We start from the raw sequence: 22,616 nt of genomic DNA on the forward strand, positions 1-22,616 counted from the left end.
AAAAGCGAGTTGCAATGGTTTTAAAGATGCTCTCATCAGTAAATAACCAGGAAACAAAACAATTTTCAATTTTGAAACGCCCAGACGTGACCCGCATAGCAACAGGGCATCCGATGGGAGGCATTTTCCTTAACCTCCTCTCCACCGCAGAAGCGCTCCCTGTAAGCTAGGAGTAGGAAACCCCATCAATTTAGGAATAAAAAACAAAACAAAACAAAACAAAAAACTTGTAGCGCCCAACCAAGGATCGACTCACGTTCCTGCCCTTTTTGCTTAAAATCCGTGCCCCCAGGAAGTGGCACAAATCATTCTTGGCACCACTTGGGGCGACTGCACACCTGGGTCCAGAGGTGGAGAATCCGTGCCTAGGTTCGAGCCGTTTCCAAACCGGACTCCTACCTGTTTGGGGGTCCTTGGAAGCCTGAATCTTTACCTTTGACCACGTAGCACCCCTTTTGCCCTACCATCAAAGGCAAAATGAGTACTTTTCTTCACCCTGTAAGCTAGGACTTACCAAGGGCAACCCTGAGCCCATCGGGCCCCCAGGGACCCCTCTCAGGTCCGAGCGTCCCAATTTCACCTTTGTTGGTGGCGCTCACAGCAGCCTTCCTCAGGCAACTTAACAGTGGGCGCCGATGAGGAGGAGCCCCACATTTGTCCTGGAGAGTCAAAATAGCGAGCTTTTGGCGCTTGGCAGGCCCTGGCACCCCAGGCCACTATCCCAGTTCTGGCACGTCTCCACCAGGGTAGCGGCGACAGGGCCGGTTTCCCTGTTGACAATATTCCGCAACCTGGCGTTACTATTAAAAAGGTCTCCTTCTTCTCAAATTGTTCATGTTCAGGACCTTTTCCGAGTAAGATTTAGAAAAGTCTGAACTCAAAGAGTTGGCCCCTAGACCTCTGAGAACTTGGCCAACGAGTGGCCACCATCTCCCTCCTCACATCCCCCCCCCCCCCAACACTCCACAGCGGCTGCTTGTGAGGGTGTAAAGACTCAAAGGCCGGGTGACACCCTCCTACCCAATTCCCGGGCGTCTTCGGACCGCTCCTCTGAGAATCGGAACGATCACCTTTCCCAAAGAGTTTATTTGGAAAATTTGCCAAAGAATAAAAATAAATCTGGAGTTCGAGAGAATTGGTGACCTGCAGCCTTGGAGTCGGTGTCGCAAGCTCAGGGTTCCCAAGGCCTGGCAAGTTCTGGGGCCCGGCTGGGTCGGCGACCGGTGGCCCCCAGCCCGCAGCCGCGTAGGAGCTCTGCTCAAGGATGGTGCTGGATCTTTCTCCCGGATCCCGGCTGTTACATTCCTATTTTTTTGGCGCGGGGGGGGGGGGGGCTGGAGTTATAGATTTTATGTTTGAAGCAGTTTAGAAAATAAATCTGCAATTATTTAAGCCATTCCATATTTTTTTTTTAAAAGGACCTGAAAAGCCTCGTTCTCTTTTTTTCTCCTGTCTTTTTCCTATTTTCTTTTTTCTCAAACTGCAACATTTTAGCGCTTGGGTGAAGAGTAGGGAAGAGGGAGGAAGACCAGCCCTGAGACTGAGGAGTGGGACCCAATGTCTGCAAGTGAATTTTTCACAACCTATTTTAGCCTCAATGTCTCATTCCACCTTAACGACGACCACCACGAGGGTGATCATCTGAGCGGTAACAAAAGTCTATTTTGCTGGTCCTCCTTGCAGTTGGGGGAAATCTTGGGAATCAAACCGCTTGAACTTGGATTCCTGTCCTGAAACTTTTGAAGGAGGCAGGAGGGTACCGAATGCCTCGCTCAGCTTTTGGGGATGGCCCCTTGGGAACCTCTGTGAACTGTCTCAGAAACCCAGAAAGCATTTCACCCCCATCGTGGCGCTGCTTCCCGCACTGACCCTCCAACTTGGTCCCGTTCCATTTCCTCCGCGTGCTTTTTTCAGTCCATCCCTGGAGTTCCGGGCGGAGCGGAACTCCTCTGCGCGGTTCAAAGACGCGCCGGGGGAGACTGAGCTTTGGGCTGAGCCTCGGGGTAGACGAGGACAGCAGAGCTTGGGAGGGAGCGGAGGATCAACACTCCTGCGCGCTCGGGCACCAGGGTCGAGAGGAGGGTGGGGCGGGTGTCCTGCGCAGGCGAGGTCCTGAAGATCGGTGTTCTACCCGCCGCTGCTGACGTGGCCGAGTGATAATCTCCCCTTGGCCTCAGTTTCCCTACTTGTTTCAGAAGAACTTTAAGGAGTCTTATTCTTTTCAAAGTGATTCTTCATACCGCCCGTTATCTCTTGGACGCTCGCACCGTCCAAAACATGGGAAATGTCTCTCTCTCTCTCTCTCTCTCGTTAATTTAAAAGAACCACAAAACTACGAGGAAGACAGAATTTACCTGCTCATCTACTTCTTTTGATGGGGAAAAAAATGTATTTTTTAACTTAATTTTTATCTGTTGATTTTTTAAAAAGGAGATCTGGAAAGTATTTGGCTTATGAGTTAAGTAATTCAGTTAGCATTTATTTCATGATTTTAAAGCACAGGGGATTGAGCTAAAGGCTTTATATATTTTTCTCTCATGAAGTCTCCCAGCAACCATGTAAGATAGCTTTGCTTCTCTCTCTCCCTTCCTGTCCTTCCAGTTTGAAAACTGCAGTGCAGACAGCTGCGGGACTTTAACAAAGGTACACAGCTCGCACGTGGCAGACACAGAGTTCGAGCACCTCTCCTGGACCCTAGGTAGAAGCTCTTAGGAAAGGTCACCAAGGTTTTCAGGTGAGGCCATGTTTCTCCAGCACTCCCCAGTATGCTTCAACCTGTGGTTCTTGGTTGTCCATTAAAAGGGAAAGCTGTGGCTAAAAAGCAGTGGAAGCAGTGGATAGCTGAGATGGCTTGCCTTCCAGTAAAGACAGCTAGAAACAGACTGGCATCCTACCCCGCTGCATCAGTGCTCTTCACAGGCAGAGCCAGACCTTGTGAGAGTTCATTCTGGCATCCTGGGTCTCTTCTTGGTCATTTCCACAGACGTTTGCAAGAAACCCAAACATTTTGCCATTTTCCTCGATGGTTTAATTTTAGAATTTGAGGTTAGAATTGTCGAAGATGTATTGGAATGATATAGAGAGGGAAAAACAAGTACCAGGAATAAAGTTTATAAAGGAGGTAGTCAGTCCCACAAAGTTTGATGTAATAATGGCAACACATAGAGGAGCTTAAATGATAGCTCAATAAAATTTCATGCTTTTTTTTTGGGAAAAAAGTTACTTTTAATTTTATTAGTTCTGATAGAGAACGTCTTTGTATTCAGAGATTTTTTGGTATTTAATATATCTGTATTTTTATATATCTCATTTAAGACAAATGAGATAAAATTATGAAGAGATTCACTCTCTGTTCATTATGACATGTGATAAAGGAAATTTAAAAAAATTTAAATAAATGTGTCAAAATATGCATGCAGAGTATTCATTTGCAGGTGATTATGTACTTATTTGAATAAAGTCACTTCCTACAATATATTTGGATTCTTTTTCTTTTCCTCCTCTTCCTCCTTTTTTTTCCCTCCTTTTCCATCTCTTTTTCATCCTTTTTTTCTCCTCCTCCTTCTCTTCTCCGCTTCTTCTCCTCCGCATCTTCCCACCCCTGTTGTCCTTAGAATAGATTTCTGAGACACATGAGAAAATGAGCTGCTTTATTTTTCCTTCCAATGGCATTTTTGAAAAGAAAAAAAGAAATATTATCTTCTGATATGCCCACTTGAATACCATTCCTCATCATTGCAAGTATTTAGGACAGTATGTGGAATTCCAAAGAAGGTCTCCTATGGTCCCTGTTTTTTAAGATGTTGCTTTACAGTCACAATGGATTTACTGTTAGGGTAACATTAAATTAAAATAGTTGCTACCATAATATTAAAAATTAACATTTCAAAGCTACTGTCGTGATGTGTTCAGTACTGCCACCATTTTAAAAATTAAGGGTAAAGCACAATGTCTAGTAAGACACACGTGGGCACAATCATAACGTTTGTGCACAGGGATGATGCAATGTGTCCTAGCTCTAGGAAAAAATGTTCCTCTGCTTGTTGTCTCCCACGTCGTATTGAAGTAAGGAAACATTTGTACTTTCATGTAAAATACTCTAGAACCACAATTTAGGAGCCTAAAATAACTTTGTCTTCACGTGTTGAGCTTCCCTGTTTTTCTCCTTCATCCACCAAACTTAGCTCTCCTTTCTTCTAGTCTTTGAGAGTCCTGCCTTTTGTCTTCCAAGGCAATGATTAGATCACGTGGTAAAATGAATTCACGCTCATGTATTGATGATTAGCAATGTGTTAATGTCCAAATCAGTTCCTTCATGCTTCCTAGTTCAGATGTAAATTCTAATAAGTGTGTTTGGAGGGAATATGCCTGCTTTTTCTTTTCTAACTTCAAGTCATGGCTGCATAATCACACCACAGAGACCTACTCTTTAAATTCTGGCCAGTCTTTATGCTTAAACTCATCATTGTAAATATGAAGAAAGCCCAACAGGGAAAGAACATACCTCTCTGGGATCTAAGACTGCTGAGTGAAAAATGGCAAAGACAGAATTAGGATTTAGAAACTGGTTTAGAAGATCCATTTCTAACTCCTACTCATTAATTTTTAAAGAGCATTCAGTGACGATTTAAATGATGGGGCTTGTGTTAGAAACTAGTCTTCTCCTATATGAAAACCACGTTCACCTTTCTGTCCCTAGAGCATGTTCCTCACACCCTTTGTAGTTGCTGGTTTCTGCCCTGGAACCTGGCCCCCAGAAATTAACACGGCTCTATCTTTCTCATTGCTTCTTCAGGAAGCATCTCCAGGACAAATCCACCACCGCACCAGTCTTTCTCTGCCATCTTCTCTTCTCAAATAGAACCTGTAACATTCTGCACAAAAATATGTTCTGTATTTGTTTATACTTTTTTTGGTCTGCTTTCCATTCCTAGGATACGGACTCGAAGAGGTCAGAGATTTTGCCCCCCTTACTCACCACATGACAGGTACTCAGTAAATAGTAAGTAATTATGAAATACGTTTACCTGTAATATATGGTTCATGTTTCTGATGTCTCTATCATTACCCACCTTTCATGAACACCTACCAAAAAAGTGCCTGTTCTGCTTTGCTTATCGAAAAACACAAGGAATTTTCTCACCAGAAACTGAAATGGAGTGGGGGAAAGGCAGAGTCCAGTCTAGAAATTAAAACAGAGGAGTAGCTCCTTGGAAAGGATGCTCGTTATGTAGGCCATGCCTCCAGAAGCAATTTTTTAGAGGCTAGCCATTACATGTATGGATTATAGAAAATACCAAGAATATATTATCCATTAAATACTTGCATTCATTTGTCCATTAATTGAGTAGATATCCCTAGAATGGCTCTCTGGTTGGTGCTCTGCATACAAAGACAATGGACATGGTTCCTTCCTGATGGGTTAGAACAGCATAGCAATAGTCACCATTCTTTTTAGGCAAAACTGAGAAGTCAAGGAACACTAACTGCATGACATCTAGTCTTTTCTCCATTTGCTTTCACTTCTCTCACCTTCTTCAGGCACCCTTTGTATCTGGCTCTCCTTGTTCTTCAATCATTTGTAGAAAATTATCTGATAAACTTTCATACTAAGGTGTAAAAGATTTACATTAGCTATCTCCTAGAGATATTTACATTGTATCTACTTAGAAAGTTAAAAAAAAAAACTCTCTAATCACAAACTTTCTAAACTGGAAAGGAGAGAGAATTATTTTTAAAGCCAGTGTCCTTGAAATCTTGCTACCTAGGATACTACTGCTTACTTTGCCTATTTGTAAACTTTGAGAACTTAACATTGAACAAAGGAGTTTTTCTGTAAGCTCTAACAGGTAAGACTGCATGGATATTTCTAAAGCCAAGTAAAACCTTCCTCAAAACTTTTAACATTTGGGGCAAGGATATTTTTAGTATGAGATGTTGTAAAAAGTTGCTTCTGGGGAGACCTGGGTGACTCAATGGGTTAAGCCTCTGCCTTCGGCTCAGGTCATGATCTCAGGGTCCTCAGATGAGCCCTGCACCACAACTGGCACATCTGGCTCTCTGCTTAGCAGGGAGCCTGCTTCCTCCTCTCTCTACCTGCCTCTCTGCCTACTTGTGATCTCTCTCTCCCTCTGTCAAATAAATAAATAAAATCTTAAAAGAAAAAAAAAGTTGCTTCTGCTAGGGGACCCTGGGTAGCTCAGTTGGTTGAGTGACCTACTCCTGATTTCGGCTCAGGTCATATCTTAGGGTCGTGGGATCAAGCCCCTGTTAGGCTCCATGCTCAGTGTGGCATCTGCTTGAGATTCTCTCTCCCCCTCTGCTCCTCCATAACCCCCAAATGAATAAGTGAATCATTGGGGGAAAAAAAGTTGCTTCTGTTGAAACAAACCCACTGCAAAAACAGACAAAGAAAGAGAAATGTTGTTTAAATGTTTCTGTACCTTGAGCAAAGATATATTATGGAGAGTTAATAGCTAATTTTTACTAAATTAATTTGTGAACATGCAATTAAAATATCACAGAGACCCTTCACTGAGGAAAATAAGAGATTTGGAAATACCACCCAAATATATTTAAAATGATAACTTTGAGCCCTGTCTTAGTCACTTTAGGTTGATATAACAAAGTCTCATAGATAAGGTGGCCTTATTGCTATAGGGCAGAAGAGGCAAAAGATGTCTCTGGGGTCTCTTTCATATGGTGCTAACTTCCTTCATAAGAGTTCTGCCTTATGACCTCTTTACCTCCTAAAGGCCCACCTCCAAATCCCATCACATTGAGGATTAGGTTTCAAGGTAGGAATTTTGGGGGTGGGGGTGGGCACTCAAAGATTAAGACGATTAAGATGATAGCAGGCCTATTCCCCTTTTCTTTTTCTTTCTTTCTTTCTTTCTTTTTTTTTTTTTTTTAAGGATTTTGTTTATTTATTTGAACAGACAAAGATCACAAGTAGGCAGAGAGGCAGGTAGAGAGAGAGGAGAAAGCAGGCTCCCCGGTGAGCAGAGAGCCCGATGCGGGAGGAGGGGGGGCCTCAATCTTAGGACCCTGAGATCATGACCTGAGCTGAAGGCAGAGGCTTTAACCCACTGAGCCACCCAGGTGCTCCTCCCCTTTTCTTTAAATAATAGCTCTCTTCCTAACAGGATGATATCCTGACACCTCTCATTTGGGAAGATTGGTGATAGTAACTTCTCTGTTCCATTAATGTCTTTGTCAGTCTTAAAATAGTGGATGTAACAGCATGCCTGATACATTTTATTTTTCAGAACATGAGTTTGCAGAGAAACAGAACGAAAACTTCTTTCTGAGAAGACCAAACAGATTATTCCTTTGTATGTTGCCTTCAAAAGGCTTACATGTGATATACACAAAACCTTTTAAGTGTCTGGAAACTTGGGGGTTACAAGCTCTTTGTTTGATTCAGACTTTGAAGACCAGCAAGATGAACAAAGCAGAGTGGGCGGGGGCTGGAGAGGGAGAGAGAGAAAGACGTTCGGGCCTCAGCAGGTGGGACGGAGCAGTCGGGGGCAATTGAAAAAATTGTTTGTGAGGGATAGGTAATTCTGGGGGGGGGGGGCTATTTAGTTGCTGCCCTGTCCCCATGGCCCGACTAGAAAACTAGTTAGTGACAACAGCAGGGCCTGTCTTAAGCCTAGGAACTTGAATTATTCATCAGTCAAACGTAAATTACCATTTAGAGGCAGGTGACACACATGTTTTCTCGAACAATTATTATCACTAATCATCATTTTCCACAGTAATTTGTGTGCTCTCATTATTAGCCCTTGATTTCTATGTAAATCCCTTTCATAAAACTGCCACAAGATGGAAGTTTTTTTATTGGCTCTCTTTACCTCTTGATATGTTTCTTGGCATTTTTGCACTCCTCATCTGGCACTTGATGGTTGGGTTTTCAGATTCGGCTGACTGTTGACATGCCCCAATAAAACATTCTTTCATTGAGCATATTGCGTTTGTAGGGGAGGCCACCTTCTTTCACCTTCTGCCATATTGTACCCATATTTTTTTATATAAATTGTCCAAACATTGACTCTCACATTTCCCCCTTTTTGATTTTCATTGTGCACCATATTTGACACTTTAACTACTTTTACTAGTTGTCCATGCCTTGTCACAAAGACCGAAACTGACACAGGCTTTGCCTAAACACTTGCCTGGAATCAGTACGTTTGCCATACGGATTTCCCCTTCAGATCCTGTAAAGCATCTTGGATATTTTCCTGTTTCTCTTTTATTACAATTATATGGGTTCTGGGATTAAACTACTTGCAAAGTTTGTAACATTTATTTCAAATGTCCTTGATTCAATTTTCAAACGAACTTCAGAAAGAGCTCTTGGAATTAGCTAGTTCATGGCAGCACGGGTCCCTGTCTGACTCATGAGGGAACCATGGAGAGCTGCTTATAATTCTTCGGGCTTATAAAACTTCACCCTGATCTACTGTAATAGCTAAAATGCTTACCTTTAGAATGAACCTCATTATACTTCGATAAGGGGAGGGGCAGCCACCCCAGAAAGGATTCTCAGCTTTTACAGCTTGAGGGTGACAGACTCAGACCATCTCAGTCACATTCTGGCTTTCGGGTTTACCAGCTGGGGCACTTCGTTGCAATTTACCTAGCCTCCCTGTACTTCCTTGTTTCGTACCTGCAGAAGATGTTCACCGATTGGGCCTATCTCACAGTCCTCACTGAGGCTTCAGTGAGTTAACACATGTAAAGCACTTAGCGGCTGGCATAAAATAAGCACTTATATAGTGTCAGCGGTGATTATAACAGTAATAATAGTTTTATTATTATGGTGGCATGAATTTGCTTCTTGCAGCATTAGAGGGAAATGGATACACATGTATAGGGTTCCCCCCCACCACCACCCAGAAGTTGGGTAAGAATGGCCTAAAGCACAGCATTTCCTTAACCAACTGAGCCACCCAGGCGTCCCAAGCACAGCATTTCCTAAGGCATCAGGACAGATCTCCAAGAGAAAGTGCTGGGTGGCTTCAACACCATGACATCACTGCCCCCAAGGGCTTTGTGCCTGACCGGTGACAAGTGATTAGGACAAATGTTTTGCCCAAGCTCCCCCATGAAGCGTTGCCTATTACAGATTTGGAGGAAAGGGAGGTTTAGTGAAGGGCTTAGTGAGTTTTACTAAAAGACATTTTGTGCCCTAATCAGTTATGTTATTCATTACTCTGTCCCGGGATCAATGCTGTAATTCCCCACTACGAATAGACACCTCCAATTGGCTTCCTACACTAAGGAAAAAAGAAAAAAATACTGTCCAGTTTCGGCTACCTTGAGGCGAGTCACACCAGGCTCTTGCCTGCTGCATTTTTTTAGTGCACAAATCCTGTATTTCAACTTACTGTTGAGTCTTGTCATTTTGGTCAGAAGCTGTAACGGCAGTCTCGTACATGGTCTTGAGGGTGTATTTGCATAAAATACAATTTCCTTCCACAAGGAAGAGAAGTAGCTGCAAGGTTAGTGATATTGAGAATGTAAAGTGAGGGTTTTAACTTCAAGACCTATCCAAACAGTGATCTGTGTCACCACACAATGTGTGTGCACACACACGCAGACTTCCGAGATACAGGCAGAGGCAAACACAGCATAACATTCCACATTGTTATGGAGCTTCCAGAAACGTGAAGCCTAGGGACTCAATATTACATCATTGTAAAACAGTGTCACAATATCCAGCCTGCCCCTCCCCCTTTTGACATTTCTGAAGAAGAAAAGGAGGCTCCTGCTGTTCACCCAGCCTGAACTGAACTAGAGGAACGAATGTACATGAGGTGTGCCCAAAGGGATTCACAAAGCGGGGTTAGAATAACTTCTCTGCCTCCACTTGGCACCATTAGTTTTTTTCTACATAAAGTAAACACAGCAGAAAAACACGTCATCCCAGGAATGCAGTGTTTCGCAGACCCCTAAATCATCACCATCACAATTCATAAATTTTTTTAAAGATTTTATTTATTTATTTGACAAAGATCACAAGTAGGCAGAGAGACAGGCAGAGGGAGAGGAAGGGAAACAGGCTCCCTGCTGAACAGAGAGCCCGATGTGGGGCTCTATCTAAGGACCCTGGGATCATGACCTGAGCAGAAGGCAGAGGCTTAACCCACTGAGCCACCCAGGTACCCCTCACCATCACAATTTACAATTCCATTCTGGCCTGCTGAATTGAGAAAAAAACAAAAGCCAAAAAAACAAAAAAACAAAAAATCAAAAACAAAAACCCTGGAACTAACTCATTAGAAACGGTTCATAAATACAAAACCTAACGTAAGAAACAATAACAATATACGGCAGGTATTTTCCAAATCAGAGGCCTTTGTTTCTGGAAAAGCTTCTTTTCTTATGCAAAAGAAAAGAGCTTGTAGTATTTTGTACGCTATACAGCTTGGGGTTTGTAGTTTTTGTGTTTGTAGTTTTTGTGTTTCCTTGCTTGCTTCACTTAGTGGTATAATATATTTTATCTTCATCTAGAGATCCACTTTGATTATCTTGCTTATATTACAACCCATGTGTTACCACTCCTGCCACCACACAAACCACTTGGTTCAGCTGGCAGAGGACAGCGGTGCATCAGCCAAAATCTCCGGTTGGATTCCTGTCCATTAGGGACTGGTTGGCTTGGCTCTTTGCCACAGCACGTGATGAGATTTCTAACCCTTTAGGACATTCTAGTTTCAAAATACTTTGACAACAGGGTTTATATTTTAGAAAGACTATTTTATTTTCCAAAGCACCTAAAATACCAGGGTTCTGCACTCTGTATTTAATAACTATTTGCTTAGTGAAGGGAAAAACACAGAGAGCATCATAGCCATCTCTCAGTCATGTCCTTTGGCTATAAATGACCGAAAGACCATCCTTCCTTGCTCAGTCACCACTTCCTCCATAAAGAAAAAATACATGGTCAAAGTCTAAATGAATTGACCTACAATTACCTGAGGATCTGTAGAAGTTACATCAAACTCTTCATTACCGTGGCCCTATTTCCTGAATATATGTATTTTGTAATGGAAGAATAAGAAACGCACCAGCCCACTATTCAAAAATCCTTGTTGTTCACCATTGCAGGATGCTGATCTGTGGGGGAAAATGCAAATGAACACATGATGATGTATCATTGTTTTTTCCTCTTATTCTTATTTAATTTTCACATTTCTTTGGAGTAAGAGTACAAAATTATAAGCTATCTAGACTGTACCTGGTCTTTTAAGACTATTGAAGATTCTAACTTGCTTTGATTAATTTTTTTTAAGTCAACTTAAAGAGCTCTGACTTCTTTCTGATTATAAATGTAAGTTCTTGTTGGTATAGCAGACTTATATTACTAAATTAGCTAGAATTCTTTCAGACAAGTCATGTCTCCAGAGGGGCTTGTATAAAACAAGGTACAACATACAGAAAACTGGGCAGTGCCTGTGTCTCCCAGTCAGTAGAGCATGTAAATCTTGATCTTGGGGCTGTGAGTTCAAGTCCCACATTGGATATGGAGGTTACTTGAAAATAAGATCTAAAAAAAAAAAAACAAAAAACAAAACAGGAGACTGGTTTTGTAAGTGAAATACAATTCCTCATACTGAAATGATTCAGGTCATGAGTAAAGTGTTAGTAAGGAGAAACATGTTTCTATGGAATTATTCATAATGAGAGGAGAAATCAGATCTCACAAAAATATTTAGCCCTTAAATACTTATGTGTAATTAAGTTTATTTGGAAATCCTGCATAAACTAACTAGGAATGGGACATTACTAGCCACTCAAATTATAAGAAATTATACTAAGATAATGTATTTATAAAAATACAAGACTATAGGGGTTCCTGGGTGGCTCAGTTGGTTAAGTGTCACCCTTCAGCTCAGATCATGATCTCAGTGTCCTGGGATGGAGCCCAAGTCAGTCTCCCTGTTCAGTGGGGAAGCCTGCTTCTCCCTCTGCCTCTGCCCCTTGCTGCCGACCCCTGCCTCACTTGTGTTCTCTCTCTCAAATAAGTAAATAAAATCTTTAAAAAAAGAATATGAGACTATAAATATAATGAGAAAATGCGATGGCATTTCTCCCCCAAATTTTAACTTAATTATATTTTATTTCCATGCAAATAAAAATAAAAACTATTCTATCAGAAATCATTCATTTTGAGTATAAATTATGTTAGTATACTCTTCTTTGGTTGAGCTTAAGTTCTTATGTTTTAAGGAGTTGGTGAGAGCGAGAAAATATCATCTTTTTATTATTTGTTTATTTTATTTTATTTTTTTAAAGTAAGTTCTATGCCCAACTTGGGACTGGAACTCATGAACCCAATATCAAAAGTCCCCTGCTCTACCTGCTGAGCCATCCTGGTGTCCCTAACACCTACTTAAAATTTACTTTTTAGTTTTGAGTATAAGATATTTCAAATGTACAGAAAAATGCAAACAAAATAACAAAAATCCTTGTAACCACCATCCACATTTGAAAAATCTTTGCTTAATCTCTCTTCTCTCTCTCTCTTTTTTAAAGAATAGAAATACAGGGGCACCTGGGTGGCTAACTTGGCTAAGCATCTGACTCTTGATTTCACCTCAGGTCATGATCTAGGATCCCGGGATCAAGTCCCATACTGGGCTCCCTGCTCAGCAGGGAGCCATCTTCTTCCTCTTCCATTCCCTCTCCCCCTGTTCTCTCTCTCTCTCTCACACACACACATACACACACTTTCTCTCTCTCTCAATTAATAAAGAAATCTTTTATTTATTTATTTATTTATTTATTTTTTAAAGATTTATTTATTTATTTATTTGACAGAGAGAAATCACAAGTAGGCAGAGAGGCAGGCAGCGAGAGAGAGAGAGGGAAGCAGGCTCCCTGCTGAGCAGAGAGCCCAATGCGGGACTCGATCCCAGGACCCTGAGATCATGACCTGAGCCGAAGGCAGCGGCTTAACCCACTGAGCCACCCAGGCGCCCCAATAAAGAAATCTTTTAAAAAAATACAAAATTGTAAATTAGCTGTACCTCCATCCACTAATTCCTCTTTGTCTTTCTTTCCAGAAGAAATCACTATCCAGAAGTTAGTATGTATTTCTTCTATTCATTATGAAAATCTTTGATTACATATTTGTATATTCAGAAATACGCTTTTCCCCCCAAAATTATGTTCTTAAGATCCTTCCATGCTGGTCCATGCAAACTAACTGTCCATCAGTAGAGGGAATCAAGAATCATTCTTACAAGGCATGGTAGTGGGAGTCAAAATGAACAAACTCCATTTAAATGTTAAGTATATTAATCATATTAAGTATCTTAAGCATATTAAGTATCTTAAACTAATTTAAGGAACTAAAAAGTTACAGAATACTTTGTGTTACTATTATCATTCATTTCCTAATTCAATAAATATTTGTCGACAGTTGATTCTATGTCAGGTACCTGTGTAGCAGCTTAGGATGTCACCATGAACAAAACAGATAAAACCCCATTTTGGCTAAGTTGCCATGTGGGGCATGTACCAGTTAGATCATCCTGTGGCTGCTGTCAGGGAAAGAAAGAAGTATCAGACCCAGTGATGGTCAGGGTGGAACTCTAAATTTCAAAATAGTATCGATACCCTCTCCAATTTTTCTGATCATTTCCCAGGAGTCAGCCAAAGGAAGATGAACCCTTCCTGTGGGCAGCTGCCGTCAGTGGCCAACCTGCCTGATGAATGTGTGGGGAGGTGAACCTGATGGAGTCTGGAATCCTTTTGGGTTGATTTTTGCAAAGGTTGTACAAGCCAAATGTTTGCGAGTGGTTAGGTACATGGAATATTCATTGAATACCGTGGACTTTGACGTATTGTTGAGTGATCTTAATTTTAAAAAGACATAATTAATTTACAGTCAGGATGCTTTATTTTTATTTATTTATTTATTTTTAAAAAAGATTTTATTTATTTGACAGACAGAGATCACAAGTAGGCAGAGAGAGGGGGAAGCAGGGTTCCCGCCGAGCAGAGAGCCCGATGCAGGACTGGATCCCAGAACCCTGGGATCATTACCCGAGCCGAAGGCAGAGGCTTTAACCCACTGAGCCACCCAGGCGCCCCAGTCAGGATGCTTTAATATCTAGTTCGTTACTCCTAGCGGCTGGTTCCAGATAAGGAAAACATTCATTTACTATGTCCACTTGCTTTCCAGAAACTTTCAGCTCATTTGGAAATATATTTATTTTTTACAAAGGTGCTGTGAATATGTATAACTCATAGTGCATTAAAAGAATCCAGTAAGTACTGAGCGCCTGATTGATCTGTATATATATATATATACATATATATATGTATATATATATATAATCAAATACACATGCGTAGCATATATGCACATACACATATTTATATACACACATATACAATATATACACATATAACTATATATAAAAACTATAAATATATGTGCATATGAATATACAGTTATATGTGTAAGGAATTTTCAAATCCTGACATCTCTAAATATATATATTATTATTTCCATTTACAAATGAGAAAACCAGCTCAAAGATTTTAAGTCATTTTTTTATACAGCTCATGGTTGGCCAGGGAGGCAATTCAAACTCAGATTTGTTTTCTCCAAAGTTTATAATCTTTTGAACATATCATGCTACTGCTTTACCAATGTCCGCAATACTGTAAATGAGGCAAAAAAGATTTAAGGCACTTCTTCACACATAATAAATTACATCATTTTCCCAAGATAGCATTTATTATGTATTTATTATAATAAATAATATTTATTATGTAATAAAAACAGCACAAGACCAAGACTGGAGACTATTTTAATCTGTATGACAGTTTATAAAAACAGAAAGAGTGTTGGTGGTTTTGTGTGTCTGTGGGAGCCTTGCCTGTACCCCTTTTTTCCACATGCACTTTCACGTCCCCTCTTTCAGGATGGAGGAGCACCGAGAAATAATTCAGGAATCATTCTGATGTTACCCAGGAAAAATGGAGTCGTGAGCCAGTGACCCTATTACTTCCGTCCAAATATCTGCTTTGCGGAATGAGAGTTTCTTCGGCTCCTTCTGCTTGTCCTCCACCTTGGACAGGCTGCTTGGGGGTGCACAGTCCTTGCGGTGGTGCTGGACAAAATGGGATGGGAAATAGTTTGTTCTCCTAGAGTTTATATTCTGAGACAGATATCCATGTTGACAAAATCAAGGCCTCTTTTCTGTTACTTCATTGTATCAATCTGATTCATGTTCCTGAGCTCTTTAAACTAATTCTTCATGTGTGTGGATGCGTGCAGTTGTGTGTGTGTAAATACTGCATGTTGATCCGTTGTACATCTGAGTTTGGTTAAATGCATAAAAAAATAGGCCTTAGTACCTTACGAAAAAAATTTTTTTAATGTTCATTTGATTTTAAGATTTTATTTATTATTTGACAGAGAGAGAGACAGCGAGAGAGTGAACGCAAGCAGGGGGAGTGGAAGAGGGGAAGCAGGCTGCCCACTGAGCAGGAAGCTCGATCCCAGGACCTTGGGATCATGATCTGAGCTGAAGACAGACACTTAATGACCGAACCACCCAGGCGCCCTTTATGATAAATATTTAATGTTTTAAATGTTTAATTTTTAGGATCTTTTAAAAATATATATATATTTAAGATTTTACTTTTGAGTAATCTCTACACCCAACATGGGGCTCGAACTTAACTACTGTGAGATCAAAAGTCACATTCTCCAACAATGGAGCCAGCCAGGAGCCCCAAGGATTATTATTTTTTTTAATAAATAAGAGAAGAATGCAGTGTCCTTTCCACTATAACTTCAGAGTACTTAAGTAGATAAGTCTAGCACTTAATTTCGCTAAGTGCACCTCAAAATGCACCTGGGCCCTTTCTTTTTATTTGTGCTGACCTCTATTTAACCCTCAAGGGATGGGAAGATGGATGATAAATTTTATGGGGAAGTGGTTTAATATTACTGGTTGCATTGACTATCACTTTTGGTTCTACACATATTGCAGCTTCAAATAGTTTCCCCGGGGGAAAAACAAATGAATTCTCTTTTTGGACGGTCTAGAGACAGAAGATAAACATTCTAGCTTTCTTATACTCTTTTCTGAGGTTTAACGTTATATTGAACAAGATTTGGTAAGAATATGGTATAAGACGCTCCGTAGCAAAATACTAAGTCGTTTAATATTCTGGAATACATAATGCCTTTGTCTTTGAAGTAGTCCATTTATTTGATGTGTGTTGTTACATTACCTACCTCATCAGTTACAATGTAATCATACTAATCTACCTCAGACTGAACTAAAGCTTACCTTTCTTTACCCACAAATATTGTGAATCTTTGTGAATGGCCATTGTGGAGGGTATGCTCAAGGCACTTAAGAGAATAAATAATTTTCAGCCTCTCATCTTGATTTGAATTGAGGCTTGATGGAAGCATGCGGATTATTTGCGGAGAAGTAGGCCCCACTAGACCTGGACAGGAAGCACTGTGGAGTGAAGTCTCTTACAATCCATTCTTACATAATATCCTGAATTTAAGATTTCTCTTCATATGAGGATATCTTAATGCTTTTTAAAAATATGTATATTTTTTTAAGACTTTACTTATTTATTTTGACAGAGAGAGAGATCACAAGTAGGCAGAGAGGCAGGCAGAGAGAGAGGGGGAAGCAGGCTCCCCGCTGAGCAGAGAGCCCAACTCGGGGCTTGATCCCAGGACCCTGAGATCACGACCTGAGCCGAAGGCAGACGCTTAACGCACTAAGCCACCCAGGCGCCCCACAAATAATATTTTTTGTGGGGCGCCTGGGTGGCTCAGTCGGTTAAGCAGCTGCCTTTGGCTTAGGTCATGATCCCAGAGTCCTGGGATCTGGGATTGAAGAGTCTGCTTCTCCCTCTGCCCGCTGCTCCCCTTGCCTGTGGTTTCCCTTTCTTTGTCCAAAAACAACAACAACAACAACAAAACAAAAAACCCACCCATTTCCCCCCCTTTATTTGTTGTGAGAAGAGAGAGATCCTGAGCAAGGGGGAAGGGCAGAGGGAGAAGGAGAAGCAGACTCCTTGCTGAGCAGAGAGCCTGACACAAGGCTCCATCCCAGGACCCTCAGATCATGACCCGAGCCGAAGGCAGATGCTTAACACACTGAGCCATCCAGGGGCCCCCACATAAAAACTTTTTAAAAGGTGAGATAAAATTTACCAAATAGAGTGCACATCTTTTTTTTTTTTTTTTTCCTATACAGATCTTATGTATGCCATTAGATGCATTTTGACAAAGTACCCCAATCAAGATAAAGAATATTTCTATCACCCCAGAAATTTTGTTGTGCCCCTTCCAGTCAATTTCCACCTTGCACAGTCTACCACTGTTCTGATTTCTGTGGATGTAGATGAGTTCTTTCTATTCTCAGGCTGCAGTACAAATAAAATTATACAACACGCTCTCTTCTGTGCTCGACATAATCCTTGCACACATTTTAAGGAGTAAGGTTTTGATAACTATGAATACGATGAACACCAATGTTGCTTATATTATTTTTTAAAAAAATTTTAAAAAGATTTTATTTATTTATTTGACACAGAGAGAAAGATCACAATAGGCAGAGAGGCAGGCAGAGAGAAAGGGGAAGCAGACTCCCTGCTGAGCAGAGATCCCGATGCGGGGCTTGATCCCAGGACCCCGGGATCATGACCCGACCTGAAGGCAGAGGCTTTCACCCACTGAGCCACCCAGGCACCCCTGTTGCTTATATTCTTGTTTATCTAACTAGCCATATGTAATTTTCTATATGCAGACGTTCAGTGTAATCTGTTTCCTATTTCTTGGTTCTGTATTTCACAGTAACTTTCTCTTCTATTCCTAGGTTTCATAAAACACGTTGTTAAAGGCAGGAAGAAAACTGGGTTTTATTAAGGTAGGTGAACTTTCAAGGGCTGTTGTATATGTTCTCACATGGTTGTCAGTATCTTTAAAGAGAATCCTGGAGAGGATGCACTGTGTGGAAAAAGTAAACCATTTTTTCTGAATCCTTTCTTAATAATTGAACTCAGAGGACTCAGAGTTAGGACATCACTCACTGAGAGTTTAGGAGGAGAGGTAGCAGGAAGTGTTATCCTTTATTGTCAGTAGAACTCTGAAATAGAGAACATGTTTTTTGACTTGGCTGAGCCATTTCTTTAACCTGTTTTAATGGTAGAATTTTGTGCATGCAAAGAATGTAAACCAGGATAGTAAATCCAGAGAACAAGAAGGTAGGGAATTGTGGAAAAGTTGTATTGTTTTGACCTTTCCACATTTTACTTGGAAATTTAGCTGACGAATTAGAAACTACCCCCAAAATGATATACTCTCCATGCTATTTCAGCTCGTTGTTATGGACACCGAAGTTGGTTAGGATAGCATGTTTTCTGCATCCTAGTACTACAGCTGGGTTGTTTACATGTGGGAGCAGCTTACAATGACAATGAACAAGGCAGCTGTCAGTTCTACAGAAATCTAGCCTAGGTGTCTAGATTTTTCATTGTGAAAATTAGATGGCTCAGTAGGATATACAGAGTTTGATTAGGCAGAGTAAATGAAATATTATGGAATGAATTAAAATAAAGGTAGGCAATGACTCAGAAAATGGCAGAGAAAATCCGAGTATTGTTAGAAGAGGATATTTGTGGTTTCACTATGGGAAACTGCTTGCTTTAGTAAGGCTTTTTGCTTACTTGCTTACTGTGGTCAATAGAAGCAAAGTCCTTATCTGAAGGTTTTGTTCCTGTCCTCTAGCTGAAGACGACAGTTGCAGAATCCTAAAGGCGAGCTCACCAGTACTGAAATTTGCTTGTGCATGGCCATTTCCCACAGGCCTTTTTAGCTAAAGGAGAGATTTCTAAAAATCTGTTCTCTTGGCATTTATATCTGTTTGGAAGGCTTTTTTTCTAAACTAAAACTTTCTTCTTTTGAGTAAGTAAGCATATTTATATAGTTCAAGAATAAAAATAATATTAATAAGTATGTTCGGTCAAGTCTTGCTCTGGTCCTGTTCACTACCCCTCCCCAATTCCTCATTATCTTGGAAACTTGATTGGTTTCTTTGTATATGTTTCCAGTGTTTCTTTATGGAATTATAAGAACATTCATTGTTTTTGCCTACATTTTACTTGAAAGATAGCATATTATATACATAGTTCCATTATTGTTGTTTTATCTAATAATATTTTCCAGAAAACGTCTGTGTCAGTACCTAGAGAGTGTTTCATTTTGTTTCTTTTAAACTGCTGCATAGTATTTCATTGTGTTGATATACCACAAACAGTTTAAACATTCCCTTATGAATGGGCACCTTCTTGATATTTTAATCATAGTTATTGCACATTAAACTTTTAAATACAAACAGGTTTGCACATTCAAGCAGGGTTCTTGTTTGTAAAGAGAAGCAAGCATATACCGTTTTGAATATTTATGGAATAAATGCTTGAGGACTTGGTCTCTTACAAAAACTACTTCTAGAAAGTTTTTCTGTGTTGATATATTTAGCACTGCTAGTGGGAAGATTTAGGATGCATACTGAGAGCACGGCTTTCTTTGTAAGTAGATCATGTTCTTTGGGCATCAGCAAAGTAGGAGCATACCACATCGCCTTTTGGGAAAGAACATGATGTTGCTAAGAAATAGAAAAGCCTGTTGCAGTCATCACAGGAAAAGTCAGAACTTTGTTACCTTCCTTTGCCATTACTTTAGAGAGCAGAGTCATGTTTATTTTGAGTAACTTGTCGGGGAGTAGGGATTCTGATCTTTTCAGTGGTTAGCAACTATAAACATCTTAATTGGGCTTCCGAGCAACCCTGTGAGTATAGTGATAGGTGAGAAAATCAAGACTTAGGTAACTCGACAAATGCTTCTTAGCTTGGGAGGGATAAAGCTGGTCTGATTCTCCATCAGGAGACTGGATGACCTCGGGAAAATTTGCACTGAGGGTCTCTGAGCAGGTAGATCTTGTAGGTCAAGCCCATGGCAGAAACTAACTCAATACTTCCCTCCCACACCAGCTTCAGCTTCTGTTTTCTCAAGTTGCCCGGGGTCACTGTGACCTTCCGGCTGTCAGTGCTCTCTTCAAGGAAGGGAGGGCAGGGCAAGGGAAAAGACACAGACCCAGCAGTGCTGGTGGTAGAGTGTTGGGTCAAGGGTTTCTTAACTACTTTCTGCTCAAGGTGGACTTGCCCCACTGGTTGTTCATGTTTCCACCCTTTCTGCCTGGTTCTTGCACGCGTTACCAGATTTGAGAGGTGATTGTCATTGCCATTTGGCCTAGAATAGAAGTTGGCTGCTGGGGTTGAGAATTTCAGAGCTGGAGATTCTTCCTCAATTCTGAGCCTATCAAGACTGGGTGTGATGGAGCTAGTGGTCAGACGAGGCTACCGCTAACACCAGGAGCTACTCAAGGGCCAGAAACCATGAATATCTCCTTTGTGTTTTCCTAAGTGTAACCTCTGCCTGGGAGAGGAGAGGTGAAAAGAAGAGCTGTATTTTTGCTGATGGAGACATTTGCTCTCAGGAAGTAAGAAGCGTGGGAGTGCAAGGGAAACCACCACAGGAAAGCCAGCTTGGCTTTCTTCTTTCATCACTGAATCTTGCTTCGAAGTTGATCTGTGAGGGTCTGCGCAGCCAAGATGCCGTAGGAACATGCACACAGAATGCCAAAAGTACTTGATTCACAAAATGAAAGCTCACATACTCTGTGAGAATAATTTTCCCTTATCAGATTCAATAACTGTATTTAATCGAGGCTCTCAAGCATCTCTGAAATGAAAGAACCCCATAGGAATTGGGCCATGTAGTCCTCTAGCTTTTGGTTAGGATGGTTCACGTGTGTGTTCTGCTCCCTTAGGTCTTCCCCCACCCATAACCAGGCTCGGGTACCACCTGGCCTTTTCACAACCTTCCTCTTTCTCCTTGACTCTGCTGGCCTCTCACGCCCGCTCTTGTCTTTTAATTACCAACATTGTGAAAGATTTTTTCACACTTGCTGCCTGAAATTTCACCTCTGCTAGCAACCTCTCTCCCCCACACCATTTTATTGAAATGATTCTCAGATTAATACCCAAGGCCAAAATCCCTTTCTCCATTTTCCTCCCTTGTGACCCCTATAAAACATCTGACACTGTTTTTTTTTTTTTAACCTTGAAACCTCTTCTGCCTCTTCTGGCCTTGACAACACACTTCGGTTTTTCCTTCTGTCTGAATGATCCTTGATTTCTTTACAGGTCCTTTCTTCCCTGTAGGTCTCCCCTCTTTCACATTCCCTTCTAAGCCTACTTCTTCCTTCACCCTTGACCTTCCCCTTGACAAGTTCATTTCATGGTCGTGGTGTTCACGAGCACCTCCCTGTTAATAACACCCAAAGCTTTACCTTTAGCATTAACTGGTATCCTCAGTTCAAGTCTACATTTACAACATTCTCCTATTCTACTTAAATATACAAGTCAAACCCATCATGTTGAGAAGTGACTTAGTTACCCTTCCTCACATAGAATAAGCTCTTTTCCATTTCCTATCTGGACATTACTGTGATCCTAATCATTTAAGCTTAAACCTGTAAACTTTTAACAATTCTATCATCACTCCTGCCATTAATCTCATCATTTGCTGAATTTTGACAGTTCCATCTCTTCTAAATCTTTCACTTAATTGCTTAAACCCCAGAGTTCTTAACTTGCAATGATATAATCAGATCCCAGCCAGCTCTTCCAGTCTTGTCTCTTTTTGCACCTCTGGCTGTTGGTTTGAAACCTTGGGAGCTTCCTGGGTGAAATCTGAAACTGGCTCCTGTACATGGAGGCAAGAAGAGACCGAAGAAAGAGGCAGGTGACTCCAGATTGGGAGATGGGAGGCTTAGGAAGCAAGAGAACTTACAGATGAGCCTGGTCTTTAGTGGCTACAAGACTAGTAAATCTCCACACCAGCCTGCCAGTCTTATAAGTTTTTTTAGAGGCCTTAACTGAGTTCAGTCCTGGAAACCATTCGGCTGGTCGCAATAATACATTGCTTTCTCAAGGTTGCATCCTTGAAAGTGGCTCCCCCTGTGGGAACGGTCGGGGGCTGGGGGGAGGAGTGTACCATGTACAGACAGGGGGAGGGGTGAGGAGGCTTCAATTGTCTGGGTCCAGCTTGCAGGTCAGCTAGCAGTTATGTCCTCTTGATGACCTTCTCCAACGCCTATACATGGCTATGCCTTATCTAAACAGGTTGGAACACCATTCCTGCACATTTTTCTCTTGTTTTCCCATCCCTGTACTTTGATACCTATTATTTCCTCCTTGTAGAATGCCCTCATCCAGGACTAGTCATAAGATGAGGGGCTCAGTGTGAAATGAAAATGTCCCTTTTTCAACAAAGCAGGAAAAAGAGGCCTTTAAAGTTACCAGAATCAAAGCTTTCTACTTTTTTCTGTGTATCTCCTCTGCTCACACCCAATCAGACTTCACTTACAAAATAAACTCAAAGATGAAATTATCAAGATGGTAACAGTAGAGAGTGAAACTAAGTGTGGGGCCGTGCATGTGACTGCAGAGGTCACGTGCCCACTAAGCAGTCCTGCCCTCATCCACCTGGG

At 41.1% G+C, this 22,616-nt stretch overlaps 1 long non-coding RNA gene across 1 annotated transcript in view; it reads left to right on the forward strand.

Moving 5' to 3' along the window:
* LOC132028795 (uncharacterized) overlaps positions 1 to 22,616 on the forward strand; it is a 71,530-nt gene that overhangs the window by 17,159 nt on the left and 31,755 nt on the right. Inside the window, exons 2-4 of the long non-coding RNA XR_009407558.1 lie at positions 2,602 to 2,734; positions 4,935 to 5,002; positions 17,880 to 17,930. This is a non-coding gene — a long non-coding RNA (uncharacterized LOC132028795). The remainder of the gene's footprint in view (positions 1 to 2,601; positions 2,735 to 4,934; positions 5,003 to 17,879; positions 17,931 to 22,616) is intronic.

Source organism: Mustela nigripes, chromosome 12 (genome assembly GCF_022355385.1).
Source record: "Mustela nigripes isolate SB6536 chromosome 12, MUSNIG.SB6536, whole genome shotgun sequence".
NCBI lineage: Eukaryota > Metazoa > Chordata > Mammalia > Carnivora > Mustelidae > Mustela > Mustela nigripes.